This window comes from Protopterus annectens, chromosome 2.part0, assembly GCF_019279795.1.
Source record: "Protopterus annectens isolate FY-2018-M chromosome 2.part0, PAN1.0, whole genome shotgun sequence".
Lineage (NCBI taxonomy): Eukaryota > Metazoa > Chordata > Ceratodontiformes > Protopteridae > Protopterus > Protopterus annectens.
This window is the reverse complement of record NC_056728.1, coordinates 1642715923-1642737489: the sequence shown is the minus strand read 5'-3', so window position 1 is coordinate 1642737489 and position 21567 is coordinate 1642715923.

The following is a 21567-nucleotide window of genomic DNA, read 5'->3' as shown; positions in this document are numbered from 1 at the left end:
TAACAGGTTGAGAGATACATGCAAATAAATTGCTTTATAGTATTAGACATAGCCAACCTCTCAACTGTCCCCAATTTTTGGCTCAAAATGTTGCTCTTCCCCCTAATAATCCCGCCGCAAAATAGCAATTTTGGAAGAAAACATGGAGGGTTTACAATTAAGAAATAACTGTAATAATCAAAGTTATAGATTACTTGAAATGCATGTAGATTCTTTATTTTGTCAGCTGCTCAAGGTAGCAGTACTAATGTTAAAGTGTCCCTTCTTTGACAGGTAGCAGCTGTATTGTGTGTCTATTATTATATTTTTGCATCACATTTTTGGTCCATTTTTCATAAAATTGTGTTTTTTGGCAAATTAGTGACAAATCACTAAAGACTGAAGTTAGAAAATGACAAACATTTGAGTTTCAGATTTTATACCCTTCAGAAAATTCATACTAATGCAAGACCTATTCTATTATCTTTCTAAGTTTATTAGAGCAATATTTAAAAATTGTCCTTATTGTTGGGCCTTTGTCCCACTTCTGTGTATGGCTTTGTCCAGATTTCTTGCTCTTGAGGTTGAGAGGTATGACAAATGTGTCAGGGCCATCACAGTCAGCCAGAGAGATTTCAAATTGTGACATGCTTGTTGCACCCACACCCCATGTAGTGACTCTGGATGTGTCCAAGCAAGGCAAGGAGTAGTTGTATCTACCTTGGCTGGGGAGGACACACTGCATAAGTACTACAGTGGCTTTTCATCTGTCCTTGATTTTGCAGAATGGTCTGGTTTCTGTCATATTTTTGTACTGTTGATTTATGCTTATTACTCAGATTTATGCTTATTACTCAAAGTGCCTGTTGCTCTGTGTTTAAGTAGCAATGCTTTAATGACCATAAGGTAAGCTTGTCTGACATCGTAAGATGCAAGTAAGCTTTAATAAGCATACTGTTAAAGAATTGCTAACATTGAAAGCCTTTCTGTTGTTGCCATGCAGAGAAAACTTGACTAGATAATGTATAAGCCTTGGGTATTAAAGGACAGGATTCCATTATTTTAAATGCATGTAGATTCTTTATTTTGTCAGCTGCTCAAGGTAGCAGTACTAATGTTAAAGTGTCCCTTCTTTGACAGGTAGCAGCTGTATTGTGTGTCTATTATTATATTTTTGCATCACATTTTTGGTCCATTTTTCATAAAATTGTGTTTTTTGGCAAATTAGTGACAAATCACTAAAGACTGAAGTTAGAAAATGACAGACATTTGAGTTTCAGATTTTATACCCTTCAGAAAATTCATACTAATGCAAGACCTATTCTATTATCTTTCTAAGTTTATTAGAGCAATATTTAAAAATTGTCCTTATTGTTGGGCCTTTGTCCCACTTCTGTGTATGGCTTTGTCCAGATTTCTTGCTCTTGAGGTTGAGAGGTATGACAAATGTGTCAGGGCCATCACAGTCAGCCAGAGAGATTTCAAATTGTGACATGCTTGTTGCACCCCACACCCCCATGTAGTGACTCTGGATGTGTCCAAGCAAGGCAAGGAGTAGTTGTATCTACCTTGCTGGGGAGGACACACTGCATAAGTACTACAGTGGCTTTTCATCTGTCCTTGATTTTGCAGAATGGTCTGGTTTCTGTCATATTTTTGTACTGTTGATTTATGCTTATTACTCAGATTTATGCTTATTACTCAAAGTGCCTGTTGCTCTGTGTTTAAGTAGCAATGCTTTAATGACCATAAGGTAAGCTTGTCTGACATCGTAAGATGCAAGTAAGCTTTAATAAGCATACTGTTAAAGAATTGCTAACATTGAAAGCCTTTCTGTTGTTGCCATGCAGAGAAAACTTGACTAGATAATGTATAAGCCTTGGGTATTAAAGGACAGGATTCCATTATTTTAAAAAGCTCATTACACTTGTTGGAGACTTCCAGTCATCTCTACAGACTTTACCCGTAAACTAAACAGAATGCCAATCATGTGTGGTCCATAACCTGTACAGTAATCCTTTAAGCAATGTATCTTGAGCTTGTTTCTTGTTTGCTTTTCATTTTTTACTTTTATCATGTTTTCCCCATGAAACAAGTTGTCAGGCAGCAGGTCTTTTTGGATAAGAAACATTTTTACAAGTGGGGGCATCACATAGATTTCTACTTTCAGCATGTTACTTGGTACTTTAATAAAGCTGAATATATTATAATTAGAACTACAGTGCAAGGAGAAGTGGTTTGAGTTGAGTGCTTCTGGTTTTTCTTATACTTGATTTTGACTGGCATTCCAGTAATGTATTTAAAAAGTAATTTATTTTTCATGCCTCACAACCTTTTGTTTCCATCTAGATATTAAGTAAGCTGTCATGCAGCCAATGCATTGAAATATTTTTATTCTTCTACACTTATTTTTGTCTTGATTGGACTTTCATAATGATGGTTTGCCACCCAGGGCAGCGTATTTAATTAAAGTTAGTTTTTTGTGGTTTTGTGCATAGCTCCTCCCCTTTATGGTTGACCACACCCCTTCCCTTTGACCCCACCCATTCAGCATCTCCTGCAGCCCCCCTGTGATTTGAAGTCACCAGCCGCCACTGCTGTTCTCAAATGCTGTTGGCAATACTTGGAACAAATTTCCAAGAGAAATAACATCCCTGACTTCCACCAACCTTTTCAAGAAACAATTGAAAATCTTCATTAAAAACCAATGGCTCTGCCGCTGCTCAAATCCTGACTGATACTAATTCTCCTATTTGTCTAAATACTTCGTAATAAAAACTTGTTTTCTTCTAATGTTCCTCTATGCCCTATACTGTCTTAGAATCAATAATTTTTTTTTGTTTGTTTTTTTTTGTCTGTTTGTTGACTGCCTTACTGTCATGAGGAATGTACATTAAATGTTTTTGTTTTTCTTTTAATACAACTGTATAATAACAATCTGTCTTCATATGTGTAACCTTATAACTGTTTTGTGAAAATTTTTGCTAAGCAGTTGGAATACTTATGCAAATTGTCTTTTGGTTTTTCCACTGTTTTTGTGGACTGTATGTATAACTTTTTTTTGGAGCTTTTCTCCTTGGGCCTCTACTGAAAATGGACATATATCCAATTAGACTAGCCCGGTCAACAAACATAAAATAATAAATAATAATAATAAATAACTGTCTCAGAAAGTAGTCATATGTTAATGATGGAGACATAATTCCCCAGTACACTTTGGCGAAGTGAGAAGTGTGCTCAAACCAGAAAAAAATCAAAGGTCAGCCAATTTGCTTTTGCTTTCACTACAAAACTGTAAGTTTGGAACAGATGCTAGTATTGCTTTTAACTATTCATCAGAATCACTGCTGATATCTATATGTCTTAATATTTGTTTCTCCAGGTATTCAGTGTAATTTCATTTATACCATCAGTAACTCTTCTAATATCTGCTGTCTTATGCTAGAATTGGTCTACATTTTTTAATTCCTGTAGTGTCTTTAATGCAAAGCCTATCTGTTGCTGTTTTGCAACTAAGTTGCTACCAGTTTGTCTTGCACTCTCTGTTTGGTTAGTTGGACTATTTCTGAAAATGTTTTTACCACTTTCAGGAGCTAGACACTTATTCTCATGTGTCTTCTCTAAACTGCAGTTCTTGCCCACTATTGTATCTGAAATAATTTCTTTATCTGTGGCTTGATATTAATTAGAGTAGGTTAATAGTCAATAGCGAAAGTCCCCACAAGCCCCCTGTGTGGGAGGCTTTTTCTCCATACCAGTCTTTATTAAATAATCACATCTGAGGCTCCTGAGCATTGCCAGGTAGAAACACCTCTTTTTCTGCCCTGCCTTTTGGCATATTGAAACATTTAGCTTCCATTTTCTATAATCACTGTCATCTATCTTATATGTCCTCCTCTTCATTTCCATCTTCTCTCATCTTCTATTGTACTGGCAGCTGGCTATCTCACTTTAATGGGCTTATGACAATCCTCTGAATAACACAAGGGCTTTTATTATGAGTGCTGATTAATCTTCTTAGCAGGGAAGTGTATTAAATACATTTAAGATGACAGCCCATCTGCTAATGTTATCATTCAGTGAATAAAGAAGTACATTGTCAAAGTCATGGCAGTTCTCTGGCTGTTTCTTTCCATATTGTTTGCTTACCTGGACACCTGTTTGCCAGGGTGACCATTATGATCCCCGGGGTGATTTTCCTCTCTCCCGTCCAGTCATCGGGGTTCTTTTCCGGAGTCTGGCCAGTCTGTGGGTCGGGAACCTATCTCTCCACTATGTTTTACTTCAGTATTTTGAATCTTAAAATATGTAAAGACCATTATATATAAGTTTATGTATATATATTTATATATATGTACATATATTGTCATATAAGCCGACACAATTTTTGTAAAGAGTTCTGGAATATGACTTGGAAAACTACTTTCTCAAAAGTTAAAGAATAAATAAATCTAATTATTTCATAAAGAGTGAGAAAGAAAATGGGAAATATTCAAATAACTATAGAATAAATAATATTCTTATAGCACAGATATTACATGATAGGGACTCTAGAGGTGGAAAATTACCCTAAACAAATTGTGAGTATAATGAAACTACAATCTAAAAAGAACATGAGTAATATGAGGATTTAACCAAAATAACTAATTAACAAGGTATTGGAGTCTTTGCACTGTGAATTAAAGCAAATGTGTCATGTTGGATTGATATGTGAATTGTTGTACTAAGATGAAACAAATTTTGTTAAATGTAATTGGAAAATTGTTTTTGTAACCCTGATTATAAGAAACTCTGCAAGTAAGATTTAACAAGTATAAGCAGGTTATTGATGTATAAATATTATTGCTTTCACACAAATTTGCATATAATTGTCTATTAGCTGATCATATTAACTCATTAATATATGTAAATAGTGACATACTAAGTTATGAGGTTAAGAGAGATTAGTTTAAACACTAGTCACAGATTTAGAAGGTTTGTGTGGGTACTTGTGTTACTCTTGCAAAGAGGTATATTACCTCATAGAGATAGGAAAAGGTGTAATCAATTAGAATTAGTTAAATTAGAAGTTTCATTGTTTTTTTATACTGTTTTGGTGTCTACATAAGATAAGCAGATCTTCCATGGAAACAATAGTGTAAATTATACATATAATGCAAACCAAGAGTTAAATCTATGTATATTAACTGTCATACAAATAAAACATAAACCAACACATGAAATATCTATCTATAAATGTTAGTGGATTAAATAATAATATCAAGAGGAGGAGTCTATATAAATACATAAATCTACACAATCCACAAATAGTATTTATTCAGGAGACGCATCTATTAGATAAAGATATAAGGAATCTCAATATTAATAACTACACAGTATTAGTACGTTCTCAATACAAACAAAAGAAGAGAGGAGTAGCCATATTAATGCATAATACAATTATTTCTCCTAGAATAATTAACACTTATCAAGACATATCTGGTATGTTTTGCTTAGTAAATATAGAGTTAAATAGGAAAATATACACTTTAGTTAACCTATATTGGATACCAGGACTTGGCGTAAGAACAGTAAAACATCATATTGAAGAAATATTACATTTAACTAAAGGTAGTCTAATAATGGCAGGAGACTACAACTGTATAATAGATGACAAAGATACAGATTCAAAAAGTAAAAGAAGAAATGTACCTATATCAAAGACACTTTTGAAGTTTACAGACGCAATCTCCATAAAAGATATAAATTAATTTGCTGACCCAGACTCATTAATTTATACTTTTTACTCACATAGATATAAGACTAGATCCAGAATTGACAGGATATACATATCCAATGATTTAGTAACAAAAATAAGTAATGTCAAAATAATAAACTGTCCATTATCAGATCATAATGCTCTGGTTTTTGAAATGGAGCTTATGCATATAAATAATAATCCCATAACAAGAATACCTTCATATGTTACAAAATTAACAGACTTTAAAGAATTTTTTGAAGGTGAAATAAAAACTTTCCTTGAACTAAATACCACAGAGAACATTTCAGAAATATATATCTGGGACTCCTTAAAAGTATATATATATATATATATATATATATATATATATATATATATATATATATATATATATATATATATATATATATATATATATATATGGAAAAGTACTATCCTGGTATATTAATAAAAGAAAAATATGGAATAAAGACATGCTAGAATTACAAAAGAAAGCCAATAAATTAAAACTAGGAATTCAAGAAGGAAATAAAGATTTAATTCAAGAATTACTACAAATTAACAACAAATATGCAGAAATTTTACATCACAAGACAATGGTTAACCTAGAAAAGATAAAATTAAATTCTTATTCAACAAATCCAGCACATCAGAGACAACTATCTAATAGAACAAAAAAAAATATTAAAATCCAAGCAAATAAAAGAATTATATATCCCTAATACAAAGAAAAAAGTCACGGACCTAAATAGTATATTAGAAGCCTTTAGATTACAATACAACTATGATAACCTTTCAAGCATCCATGAAAAACCTGACAAAGATATAAAAAAATTATCTTAAAAACAAAATTCTTACTAGATTAACACAGGAACAAATTGACACTACAAGTAAACCAATTACTATGACAGAACTAAAATCACAGATTAAAAAGCTTAAATTAAATAAAGCACCTGGCCCTGATAATATATCAGAAATGTATAAAGTAATACCTAATCAAGCTATATCTTTACTCTTAAAAGTATACTCCATAGTTAATCAAAATATAATTATACCACCTTCATGAAAATATTCATTGATATCACCAATAATTAAATCAGACAAAGAAGAGAAACAATGTTCGTCATATAGACCAATATCCTTATTAAACATCGATTATAAAATGTTCATGGCAATATATGCTGACAGAATTAAACACTTTCTTCCCATGCTAATACATGATGACCAGACAGGATTTATCAAAGGAAGAAATATATATGATAATCTTAAAAGAATTCTGTCATTGATAAATTATAGTGAAGATGCAAACTTGGATTTAAATATAATATCCTTAGATATTAATAAAGCATTTGATTCTGTTAACTGGAATTTCCTTACACTAGTCCTAAAAGAATATAATTTTCCTACATCTTTTATCGCCCTTATTCAGTCACTATATAAAGACTCCATAGCATATGTTAAATTAGGTTCGTATAGATCTGGTCCCATACTAATCAAAAAAGGAGCTAAATAAGGCTGTCCCATATCACCACTATTATTTGCATTACTTATAGAACCATTTGCAAATCAGATAAGATCAAATAGCAATATTAAAGGCACCTGCATCAACAAAACTTTATCTCTTAAATTACAGTTATTTGCAGACGTATACTTCTTACCCTATTAGACACTAATGTATCTTTACAAGCTTTGTTTAAAGCAATAAATGATTTTCAAACTATTTCAGGTTTACAGTTCAATGAAAACAAAACAAAAATTATGTCATGTAATACTAAAAAGAAACATATAAACAAAAAATATTCCAAATACATAGCAGAGGATAATAAAATAGTATATTTAGGCATAGATCTACTTGAAGACTTAACTGACTCACTTATATATAATTATAATAAAACATTAGATAAAATAGAGCAAACAATATCTACCTGGAACAGATATATGTTTACAATGGGAGACAGATTATACTTCATTAAATCAGTTATTTTTCCTAAAGTATTATATCTAATACAAAGTTTTTCACTGCCACCTCCCAAGTATATCACTCAGAGATATAATAAACTAATATTAAATTTTTTATAGTTCCCAAACAAACCCCGAATTGCTTTAGATAAACATTTACCAAACTGGGAAGATTGAGGAATTAATTTACCTGATATTGAGATATATATTATGTCCTCTGTTGTTAAAAATATAACCTTATGGTTAAATGCTCACTACAAACCTATATGGAAACAATTACATGAACAGATCTATACTGAACTTAGTCATAACAATATATCAGATCATTTAACTATATATAATACCATTTGTTTGGATGTTAAAAGATTATCTAGAAGATAAAAATAAAAATAATAAACTTCCATACAAATATATGAACATCACACTAACAACATTTAAATCGTTCATAAACAAAGTCCCAAATATTAATTCATTGTTCTTTCTGATCTTTCCTATAGCCTTCACACCCACTATCCTTGATACATACCAAATTCAGAAAATGAATATGCTCAAGATAGGTTCAATACGCTACTGGCATCAGCTGGTAGAACAAGAGAAAATATTAACTAAAGATCAGATAACCAGAAAATATAATATAAATAATGACTCATGGCTACTTTTGCAAAATTTAAGACAATATCTTATAAATAGGATTGGACAGATGCAAGAAACAGACATACTGTCCCAAAATTTATTGATTACATTATTATAATTAATAATCAACCTTATCAAGGTGCTGGATATCTATCTAGCATTTACAAAATAAGTAAAACAACAAAAATATACCAAATAGACACCTACTGGAATTATTATACACAGATAAATAATCACCATCCTAACGAAAAGGAAAAAAAGATTATCTTAAAATCTTCCAAGAAGTCATCATTATCAATAAACTTGCAGTTATTCACTTGAAGATATTTGAATAGAAGTTTTTATACACCACATAAATTATCTAAGATGCATGCAAGTGAAAATCTATGTTGGAGATGTCAGACTAAAATAAGAGCAGACTGGCAACACATTTTTTATGAATGTAAGTGTCTTACTTTGTATTGGAATAATATTAATTATTTTTTTCAGACTGTTTTTAATGATACTTATCAATTATCAAAATCTATGATTTTATTCAACTCTCCTGTTCCGGATTGTGTGCCAAAAAAAGATTTTCAAATCTTATGGACTTTAATGGCAGTAACTCGCAAAATCATCACCATTCACTGGAAAAGTGAGACTCCTACATTTAATGAATTTAAAAATTTAGTTAGAAAAGTTGGACAAATGGAAATGTCTACTCTGAAGAACAGAACTACCAGACTTACAAACTTATACAACTCTTGGATGAAAATACTAGAAATAATTGAGAAAATGGACAAAGATATATTAACTTATATATCATTCTTCAGGTTACACCTTAAACTTATTTACGGCTTTCTTCTTAACAGACACCAATGTATATAGTTATATAATGTTTTTTAAAGTTTATAGGTTTTACAATTGTATATATATCATTTTCGTTTGTGATTTCATGTAATATTTGACAAATTATCAATAAAAAAAGTAAAAAGATAGGGAAGGAGATGAATTTGTTGTGCCACTTGTGGGGAAATAGACAGGAAGCTGTACATACTGACATACTACTTGCCATACTTATGAGATGACAAAATATATTCTGTGAGTTCAACTTAAGGTCTGAGCTACATACCAAGTTTTTTGCTAATTTCGATAATACATCTAGTTGAAATACATTATTCTGGTTTTGAAATACAGTTTCAGAAGTTTCCTAATAGCACATAAAAAAATATTTCAGAAAAGGTAGCAAAACTACACATACTCTGAATAATCTTGTACAAGAGATTTCTTCTTCTGAACAAAAAAAGGTTGTTTGCAGCAGCGCTGGGTTATAATATTAGTATATGTTGCCAAAGAAGTGTGGATTTATAAATAATCCTGTGTTTATGACTGCTACTTAGTGTTATAAAACTCTTGTGCATGCTATACAGACTTGTTTTTCTTCATTTGGTTGTGAAACAAACAGTACCCCCGGATTCATGAAGCTTGCGCCAGGTGCAGGCATAGCGTTGGCATTCCAACAGCATATATGGCCGGCGAGCGATCCAGGTACGAGCTGTTTCCATGTGCACTACCTCTGTATGCTACACCCACACAGCTCCTGGCCCCTGTATGCTAATTACCCCATTTGCAGCAGTGTAGCATGCAAATGAAGGTATTTAATGATCCAGGAAGTAGTGCAGGCATAGTATAAGCATGCAGAAATGTAAACAGTAAAAAAAAAACGGTTTACATTTTTGCGAACATAAAATGGGAGCCATGACAGATGACGAAACTAAATATATAGCCATTGGCATAAAAAAAACATGTACAAAATATAAAAAGAACATTTAATTTTTTTTCGCACTATCACGAAGTTTAAGTACAGGGCAGCGGCGTGCAAACGGGATCGCAAGGAAAATAGGAAACTATAGAATAAAACTGCACTGTAACATATATCATGATATCCCCATAATAGTCAATGGCAGGCATGATACACCACATCATGGTGCAAGGGTTGCTAATGGGCTGTGACAGTGTTTTGCATGGTAGCTAGTAATTAGTAGGCAATGCCATACAAATGAGAGGAGTAATAGTGAATCACAGATTCCCCGCTGGTGTAAGGATGCACCTCACAGCATAGCGTTATAACACTGTGGTGTGCCCTTGAGATAAAAATGACATCAAGAGAGGGATGTGTCACCTTTGCTGTAAGCAGATTGAAGCATTGCTAATCCAGTTTTCCCGTAGCTAAGCAAAGCTGCAGGAAAGGGGTGTGTTGAACTGGCTATAGCTTTGCTTAGCTGAGAGCACACAAGATAACCAAGTATGCATATGAACGGAGATTAAAACATGCTTAAACTCGGTAAATGGGTTTGCACAGCGTGACTGGAGCTGAAGCAGGAAGGATATAGGAAAAAAATAAGGAAATGCTGCAGCGGGGAAATTGGAGTACAAATGACTAATTAACACCTAGGAGCTTACAGTGGGCCATTGACAACAGCTAACAAGGCTGCAAGCAGCTACCTGCAGAACATGAAAGGGGGGGGCTGTAATGCAAAGAAACAGTAAAGTGTCACAGCAGAAGAAAGCAGAATTGCATTATATCAGCTACAAAACACATTTTGCAACACATGACTGAGTAGGGAAAGTACAAAATAAGAAAGTTGGCAGGTGCATGCATGCCTGACAATGGGAGAGGATCCAGGTTTAAAAGTGGATTAAAGGGCAACAGATTAATCAAGGCAGACAAGCATAACTCCACACTACAGGCCCCACACTTGCAGTACTCACTGTAAAACCAATGATTAAGATACCCTGCAGCTGGAATTGCTCATACACAGCCAATGACATCAGCAGCATCCATAGCACAATAGTATAAAGTGTGAAAGCATCTCACACACACTTATGTATTCCCATACACTCTGCACCATTTTTGTATACATATGGGGAACTTTTAATATGTACATGTTAGGGGCTGCCATAGCATTGATCCACCAGCATGTGTTGGAGACTGAAGGTGGTGTGGAGGATAATGCTGACAACCACCTCAGGCACCAGAGGAGGAGAAGAGTGTTCAGACCCAGGGTAACCTACCAGGGGCTACATGATCTGGAGATAGTAGAGAATTACAGAGTGGACAGGGACACCCTACAGCAACTTGTGGAGCTGTGTCAGACACGCCTTAGAGCCAGAACAAGCAGAGGGGAACCCATCCCAGTGGATACGAAGGTATGTGTAAGCCTGAGAATACTAGCCACAGGTACCTTTCAAAGGCCAGCTGGGGATATCATGAGGATCTCACAGGCATCAGCATCCAGGATTCTTCACCAGTTCCTGGATGCCATGTTACCACATGCCAATAAGCACATATACTTCCCCAGAACACAGGAGGAGATGGCCAGCAATATGTGTCTCTTCCACCGTGTGGCAGAATACCCAGAGGTACTGGGTGCAATAGACTGCACGCACATACACATCAAGTCACCACCCGCTGAGCAGGGTAGGCACTACATAAACCGCAAGGGGTACCCCTCCATCAATTGCCAGGTCATGTGCAATGCCCAGGGAATTATCATGGATGTGTGTGTGCTGACAGCCCTGGAAGCTATCATGACTCCCACATCTGGCATGCCTCACAGCTGTATCAGGTATTTGCCAGGGGGGGAATCCTAAATGGCCACCTGGTGGGGGATGCTGGCTATGCACTAGAACTGTGGATGATGACTCCCATCAGAAATGCACACACACCAGTGCAAGAATGCCATAATGAGGCACACACACAAACCAGAGTCATCATAGAGCGTGTGTTTGGGATGCTTAAATCATGGTTCCGTTGCTTGGACATATCTGGTGGAGCCTTGTAGTACTCTCCAGGCACATGTGCCCATATCTTCATAGTATGTGTCATGCTACACAATATGATCCTGCGGAAACAGCTGCAGCAGGGACAGAATGTTGAAGGCCCTCACAGCCCACCACCATTGCCAAGGGCCCCACAGGCACAGAGGTACTCAGACCATGAACACCCTGAGCCAGCCCCAGTAGGCAGACATAGGCGTGCCCAGTATGCCCATGCCTTGGCAAGGAGGGAACGTATAGCACACACACTGACAGTGTAGGCACCTAGGGACTGACACCTTTCTCCACCTGCACACACAGTAAAATGGATGGCACACACACAAGACTACCTGTAAATTGTCATGTATAGGCAGTCCACTGTGTGCATCCAACATAGGCAGCCCTCAACTATTGCACACACAACTGCTATTGGCACAAGGTAAATCAACACCTGAACAGTAAATTAAGCTATCAGCATGTGCTGATACTGTATGTATAGGTTCATAGGTGCATAGGTAGGTACTTGGCTAACTGCCCAAGGGCATTCATAAGCCTAGCCAAAATGTGTCAGCTTTTGCCACCCCATTGACTAATTAACTGTCGCCCTGTGGAGCAGAGCCAATGGTGAGATCCCTGGGGTGTATCTACTGTTCCCCATCCACTCTTCAAGGTTTCTCTTGAAGAGTGCTAGTGAGGTGCTCTGTATAATGTTATTAGGGATGTTGTTCCAAAGCATGGGGCGTTTCTGTGACAAGAATCTGTCCCTCCAGCATGTTCTAGTTATTGTTGTGGCAAGGTTTAACTCACTACAGTGTGTGGCTCACTGTGATATGGATTCCCATAGGTGGAGCATATCCATTAAGCCTGAGTTGGACATGGCTTTGTTGGCCAGCAGAGATCATCTCTGAGTAAACGAGATGCCACTGAGTAAAGCAGCAGTTTATTCAGTCTGGCTGCATAGGACATATGTTTAGGCCAGTAATCCTCTTGGCGAGGTATGTTCGTGGACCTTCCAGCTGTTGGATGTGTCTTCTGAGGTACATCTCAAATGGGTTATTATACTCTATGATGAGACTGATGAGTGATGGATAAAGGGGCACTATAACCTCAGTATGCCTAGATACAAACCCTTTAGTAATCAGATGGCCTACATAGAAGGATGACCTAACTACTCTGGAGATATGATTATCAAAGGGGAGATCAATATCTACCTTAGTCCCCAGATCCCCTTTCACCTCATCTGTATTAAGGTGGCTGCTACTTATGTGTTAATATGTGGGTGTTTAGGTTTTCCCAAATGGAATGACCATGCAATTTGTGGCACTTAGTTTGAGGCCATAACTTTGACACCTGATGTCGGTCTCTGTGGGGCCCTTTGAAGGATGTCTTTGTCAGCTGGACTGTCAATTATGGCTCCCAGTTTGCTGTCATTGCCAAACATGGTCTGCTGTAGTCCACCTGTGTTTGTCTGTACCTCTGAGAAGTATATGCCAAACAGTAGGGGTCCCAGGACTGAGCCCTGTGGGACACCAGTTGTGACTGGTTAAGAGGTGGACCTGGAGGCTGCTAGTCTTACCATGTGGGTTCTGTGTGTAAGCCTTTTGGCAACCCATCCTCTGATGTATGGGTTCATGTACAGGCTGGTGAGTTTATCAATAATACCTGAATGGGGAATGGTGTCAAAAGCCTTGGCGAGGTCAAGGTAGTATGTGTGAACCATCTCTCCCCTCATCTAATGCCTTGGTGACTGTCTGTAAGACGTCAAACAGGTTCATTAGGCATGATCTGCACTCAACCAAGCTGACATGGGTTGGATCAAGTGTTTGGAGGTTACCAATGTCTTTGTTAATGAGTGCCATGAGGATGCACTCCATAGCTTTACAGACCAGGCTAGTCAGGCTTATGGGGTGGTAGTCAACATAGTCATTTGTGTTTCCACTTTGGTGGAGTGGAATAACCGTTGCTATGCACCATTGTATGGGCATGTAGCCTGTGTGGAAGCTGAGGTTGAAAAGCTTAATTAGGTGGGGGGGGGGTTAGTTCATCTTGTAGTGTTTGGAAGACACAGTCTGAGACACCATCTGCCTCCATTGATGCTGTGTTTTGCCATTTGAGAGGGCTATTTCCACCTGTGTGTCTCTGATGTCTGGGATACTGTACTTTAGGGGTACTGTTGTGGGCTCTTTAAGGGGTGAAGTTTGCACTGAATGTATCTGCAAGGATGTTGGTGTTATTAGTAGGTTCAGTATATTTTGTGCTATATTGCACCGGCACAGTGCAAATGTGTGTGTTACCACTTAGATCCTTGACATAGCCAAAGAAGGCTTTGTGGTTATCTTTTGAATTCTTGCCTATTTTCCTGTTGAAGTTAGCCTTGCATGATTTCATGAGGGACCTAAGTTTCTTACTAATACTGGTCACGGATGTCTGCCCTTCTTGGGATTTGCTGTTTTTCTGGACTACTGTCCTACTTCTGTTGTATAACCTGTTTATTGCAGGGGTCCACCAGAATAGTGTCCTTGTCTTGGAGGAGCGAGTCTTGGTTTACCAGTGATGGCAGGATCCATACATCCTTGTAGGTGCTTATGGAGTGCATTTGTAAATCTTTCTGTATCTTGAGCAGTGTTTTCCCTTACCGTGGTGGCTGTGAAACCTCCCACCTCTGTCTTTAGTAGTGTGAAGTTAGCTGTAGGAAAGGTTTTCACTGTGGTTACCTTGGGTGGGGGAGATGGTTGGGTGTGGAAACCATCAGTGAATAGTTCATGGTCAGATCTAACCACAGACTGGCTTACCTCTGCTGTGGTGCACCTGTTGCCCATGTAGGTGATTACCACTTCTAGTATGTGTCCACATCTGGTTAGGGAGTTTACCATGTGATACAGGGCATTTGAGGTGATAAATTCCAGGAAGCGCTGGGCCTGGAAGTCAGTACTCAAGTAAGTTTCCCAGTTAATGGTAGGGTAGTTGAAATCAACCAATACCAGGGTGTTCGGTAGGACTGTCATGTTTTCCACTGTCTCCAGGTAGGTGGAATGGTGGTCCTGGGTCATGGAGGGTGATCTGTAGCAGGCCACAGTTTGCATTGCAGTTGTGGCTGATGTTAGCTGCACATGGATGATCTCAGAGGTATCATGCTGCCCCACTAACCTGGAGGTGTAGGTATCCCTGATGAATATGGATAGACCCCCTCCATGTCTGTGTCAGTCCATGTTCTGTGGCCAAAATGTGTGGTATGGGTTGTAGTCCGATAGTGCTAGTTTGCTCTCAGGAGCCTTAAAATAGGTTTCAGTTACTGCACAGATGTTCACGTTGTCCATACTGAGGAGTGCTGTGAGTGCGTGCATTTTGTGATTACAACTCCTGGCATTGAGTAGCATAACCCTCGTTGATTTTGCTATTGTGCTGTTTACAGATGTGAGATTCACCTGTGAAACTTGCCTAAAAAAGGCACCATGGGGGCACCAATAGCCTTGGCCAGTATTCGAAAGCCTAAGGCTGACACATGCAAGCCGGTATCATATTATTGCATGCATGTTTCCCATCTGTGCTTATTTCTCATCTTTCCTGTAGGTAACCTACTGGTAAGCAATAGAAAGACTTAAACCGATACAAGTCTTCTAGCTTCCAAGATAGGCTTTTGGAGTGACTAAGTATCAGTGTTCTGTATGTTCTTGCTGTACTTAACTGTTTCCTGACTACATGGTGATTTCTCACTGTACATTGTGATCTGAAAGCTCTGTTTATTCACATATTATTTCTGTGATGGCCTGCACTTTAGAGGTTCACAGATAGGTAGTAGGCTATCTGCCCAAGGACATGTAGAAGCATAGCTACAGTGTGTTGGCTTTCTCTGCACCATTGATGAAGTAACTGAGCCTCTGTCAAACATAGCCAATGAAGTGACTCCAGGCAGAGTTGTGGGAAGCTGTTGAAGACTGGGGTGGTGGAGGGTGATAGGGGCGCTTAGTGATCTAAAAAGGGCATGTTAACATGAAAAATCAGCACCATTCAATTTCCCTAACAGGTCTTGCAGCTATAAAACTGGAGGGACTCCCCCTCCCCTTGCTGTATGGTTCTGGGACACATGATCCCAGGGGTGTATATTCTGTTACCCATTCACACATCAAGGTTTCTCTTGAAGTGTGTCAGTGAGGGGCTATGCCAAATGTAGTTAGGAATTTAATTAATAGTCTCTCATTTCATTTGTTATGTTTTGATTTCAAGAGTAAGTGAAGCTCAGTGGGTTTGGGCGCCTCCGCCCTTTGCTTAGCCTAGCTTACACATAGAAATCATCTAAATAGGAAATAGGCGGAAACAGCGTTAATGTCAATAGTGTAATGGTTACAGCATTTGCATAGTATCTGTGCATTCGTGGTTCAAATCCCAATAAAATAAGAGATGTTTTTCGTGTTAAAAAGTATACCTTAACCACAGCTTGCATATTTAGGTAGTATTCTTCAGTATAATAAACATTTGAAACACCCATATCAACCCATGTGTGCCGGAGAGTAAAGTGAACAGAGATTATAATGTAATGTAAGCACGTAGTGAGATGTTACTTCACTGAAATGTATATATCCTGAGCAGTTAGCGATGTGGCCATGTTATACATTTTTAAATTTTGTTTAACCGTGTTTAACTGCTGCTTTAATGTCACACAAACACTTTTAAACATGCTTACAACTGCTTAAATGAGCCTTATTCTGGAGTAAAAAACATTTTTAAAGCATCGCAGGTCTTGAACCCTGGACCATGCACACCATATCTATATCTATATATATATATATATATATATATATATATATATATATATATAGATAGATATATATAGATATATATATACAGTCACATCTATAGCCATATATATAAAAATCTATGAACACACTTCGTGACACAGACGCAATCCAAAGGAATTGAAGTGTACACAAAAAACATGCAGCTCTGGTATTATAACTATTAATATTAACTTAATTCACCATAGAAGGGATGGTTGTTGTATATGTGGAGATTGGGGTGTGGGAGGAATGATGGGTAATGAAATTATGCATCAAGGAGAGCCTGGGTTGGATGTTCAATAAGTGAACTGGAGGGGTATACATGGAGTATGGAGACAATAAAAAAAAGGACACAAAACAAGAACCTTTCTCATTCATAATACACCCTGTCAGATCACATTGCAACACTTAATTCTACAAACATATGAACATTAACATGTACCATACATATGTACACCAACTAACTGTCACCTTTGTTTTCAGTAGTGAGGAATGCCCGTAGTAAAATATATATTCAAACACCATAACATTTGTACAAATCTCAAATGCCTTAGTGGTAAAGTCAGTGACTGTGGTGTTCAAGGTCCTGGGTTCAAGAGCTGTTAACTTATTTTGTGGGCCAGAATAAGGGCTGTTAGATGCAGGTTGATTAAGGTTTTAAGCAGTTGTAAGGGGTTTTGCGTGTGTTTGCGTGACGGTAAACAGCGGTTAAACGGATAAGCACTTAACAGTTGTAGCCTTTGCTTACTGTCAAGCAGATCACAGGCAAACTTGATTACAACTGCTTAAATGTGTGTTAATCACACTTTCCCCACCAGTGCCTGCTCTGAGAGGTAAAATAAAAACCACTTCCCGGATTAGAACTCACAATCATATACACCATCCTCAGAGTAACCTACCAGTAAGCTACCTGAGATGTACCTATGCCAGTTGTGTATTCAGACAAGTTAAAACACAAAAGGGAGGATTGTGCGGAAATATATATATATATATATATATATATATATATATATATATATATATATATATATATATATATACATATAGAGAGAGAGAGAGAGAGATATACATAGATACATGTCGAGATGTATAGAGATATACATATATGTAGCTCTATAGATAGGTTAAAAACATCTACACATCTATGGAGGTACATAAAAACATATGCAATAATATATATATTATATATATATATATATATATATATATATATATATATATATATATATATATATATACATACATACATGTGTGTATACATCTGAAGTGTTCAAATCTGAGTATAGCATGGAGCATAGCAATCACACATTCTGTCACCCCAAACAATATGAACATAAAATATGAAGAATATATGCCAATACACTATTACAAATATGTTCTATGGACATGAGCCAAACAGGGTTAGTCACCAACACAATAACAATGACTGCAAATATCCATGACAGAAATACACAGACGTCTTTCATTTAGCAAAACTTTATTACATTCCGATGTATTGCCAAAAGGATTCTAGGACTAACATTACCTGCATGCTATACAGGAAGGATTTAACAGTGCCTTAATGAATCAGCCTGCAATTACCATAGTATTATTCCACTAAGAGATAGGTGTTCACATAGGGAAAGAACACCCACACACATATAGAATGTATAAAAGCAGTTCCTACACACCTGCATCTGCTATGTACACCCACCAACATCTCCCCCACACTCAAACTAATTACAATAATACATACTGTCATACCATAACCAATTATTCACCTACTGTACGACATCTTCTGAAACCTTGACATACCTGGACAGAGACACACTAACATGGCCCTATGTGAAATAATTGCTGTTATACAATGGAACAGCTGCTGATGTTACAGGGTTTGTTTGAACTAATCCTGTTTCAGAGGGTTGAAAAGTAATTACACCAGAAGTGTTACCAATTACTGATTATCAGCACAGTATGATACACATTTACACCAAACTAAAGATGTGTGGTGAGCACACTGTAAACCCCCTAACATTATATGCATAGCCATACAGCCTTGAGCTGGCAAACATCCTGGCCAGACTGAAACATATGCAGAAGTATTAGGTACAGACAAACCCTGCACAAGTAGCAATGTTCAGAAAAATAACAGCAGTATTCACATTTAGACCAAATCTTCTAGGCATTACACACAATATATTTGTGTTTGTCTCCATACAGCTGTTGCAATAGATTTCAGACAACACTTCCAGGCTGTCTTCCTCACAAGTAAGGCAAAGGGACAATGCCCAAGTGGAGTACTCATTTATACTCCACTGTTGCCATGGTATTGGCTAATGGAGTAGCTGCACAGCCGATGTGCATGTAATTAACTACTTCGGAACACCAACCGGTGATCAGGATAGCACATGTTAGTGATCTCTAACTATAAAAGGATGCCTTGTCACCCATTCAAACCATCTGTATATACCTGCAGAACAGTACAAAATACCCAACAGAAGATTGAAACACAAACCGAAAAAGATTAAAATACCAGTCAATAACACCTCCAGTTACCAAGAAGGTATGTATAACGTTTAGTATATCTGCGTATGTAGTACCTGTTCTGTAATAATTACAGTGTAATCACTGCATATAGTGGAAATAGCTATCTTGTAGCGATGTATTTTTGAGCAGTAGCAATGCTTGTAGTATTCTATGTGTGTACTGCTGTAGGTCACAAGGCAAACTCCTCATACACCACAAGGGATGATATATATGGGCTTGGAATTCACCAATTCTTTTCCAGCCACTGTCATTGCCAGGGTTGGTCCAACAAGTATGTGCTATAACAGAGGATAGTATATGTTGATATATTGTAACAGTAGACATATGTATGGGTGTATTAGTGAGATGAACTTGTCAAAGGTGGACTTACTGTGAAAATATGATTTGCATTGTGGGATATTGTGCCAATAACTGTGTAATGTACAGTATTTTAGGCAAATCTGTATTCCATTTTTCATAGCATTTCTGTTATGTTATGCAAACATTAATTATGTCTTTTGGCAATTACAATACTCAATAACAGGATACATATGACTTGTATTCATCTGACAGTTTAGCAGCATGATAGCAAAGAAAATTGGAAGAGCTAGGTAGCTATCCATGCACATAAGACATGTAATATCCACCTCTCTAGTATCGTTTGCAAGCAATAACAGCTGAGCATGTGTACACGTTATGCAAATGTGTAGTGACCCTTGTTACAGGGCTGGGCCAAATGGCTATGTGCACACCTACATAGAGTGGATATTGAGAGTAGAGACACATTGGTTGAACATTCAGGTTTGTGTAGCCTAACCTCTCATTGCCAACCTAACAGCCGCTCACAAATACTGTATGTAAGGTTGTGCACAGTACTGGTAATGAAACAAGTTGCATATCATCTTTAACTCCAGTGTAACATCTGCAGTAGGAGTGTAAGATGTAGGAGACTGCTACCCATGTGTAATAGCTACTTCATAGTAGATGGCTTACACTATCTTATTATATCCTGATCATGTTGATAGTGGCAGCAGAGCCTATTGATACTTGACTCTGTTTGGGGAATGGGTATCCATGCCCAACAGAGGTCATGGTTCTGGTGGATATGTGAGTATATACCCAGAAAAGGATACAGACCTGTTGACACTTGCATCATCTGTAATCAACTATCAGGATGTGATGTGCTCCTCAGATGAGGATTGCTGCTAAAGGTAGCTACTATGTTTCTGTAATAGCCAGTGTTGTCACGTCCATAACACAAATATTTACATGTGAGCATCACTGTCTAAAACGTCTTCATAAGCAATAAGTAAACTAAATACAGTACTTGGTACTTGTAGTACTGAATGCTCATACAGGCATGTCCACTAGTCAGCTACTGGTGTTTACTAATGTCAGCTTTGTGTATGTGGCCATTCTGGGGGAATGTAATCTCTATGCCATGTACACTGCCAAACCCATCTAACACCACACCCCCACACATTGTCTGGGATGCAGCTACAGAGATAAGCTGGAAGGCAGTCCAGTCTACAGCCATGACTAGACTGGACAGCCATGAGATATAGGTTAACACATGCATCTCATCACCACAACCAACACATACCCTTACCAGAACACAGTAAGGACACCCACACATACCCTCAAAATCACACACATTCACAGAGGCTACTAAGTATCTGGCCAAGCAAGAGACCTCCCAAGCTGGAATAGACAGACAACATAATACACAAACTGTATGACATAGTTTGCCAAATTGTGCCACCCCTCAGAACACGTGGCCAGAAACATGCCCAACAGTACTCATTTGTGAATGCAAACTCTAGCACTATGTTACACACCAAGCTATACAAGGGCAAACATACTGTCAGCTGCCTGTTTGCCATGATTAGCCACATACCCATACACCCAGACCACCTTTTGAACTATACACATGGCTCTGGCATATTCCATGTTGTTGTGCAGGACCTGTGGTGCAGTAGCCTGGACTGCATGTAAACACACATGTAGGAACTGTCAGGTCTTGTAGCCCATGCAGGTATGTCCCAAGGCCTGGGTAGCATTCTGCCATTGGCCAGAATGATACTGCAGTACAGGGACAAAAGGATTGTATTCCACAATTGTCTAATGTACTGGTGTAATTCAAAGAGTATCCAGTATCTCTCCGCCTGGGATAACATG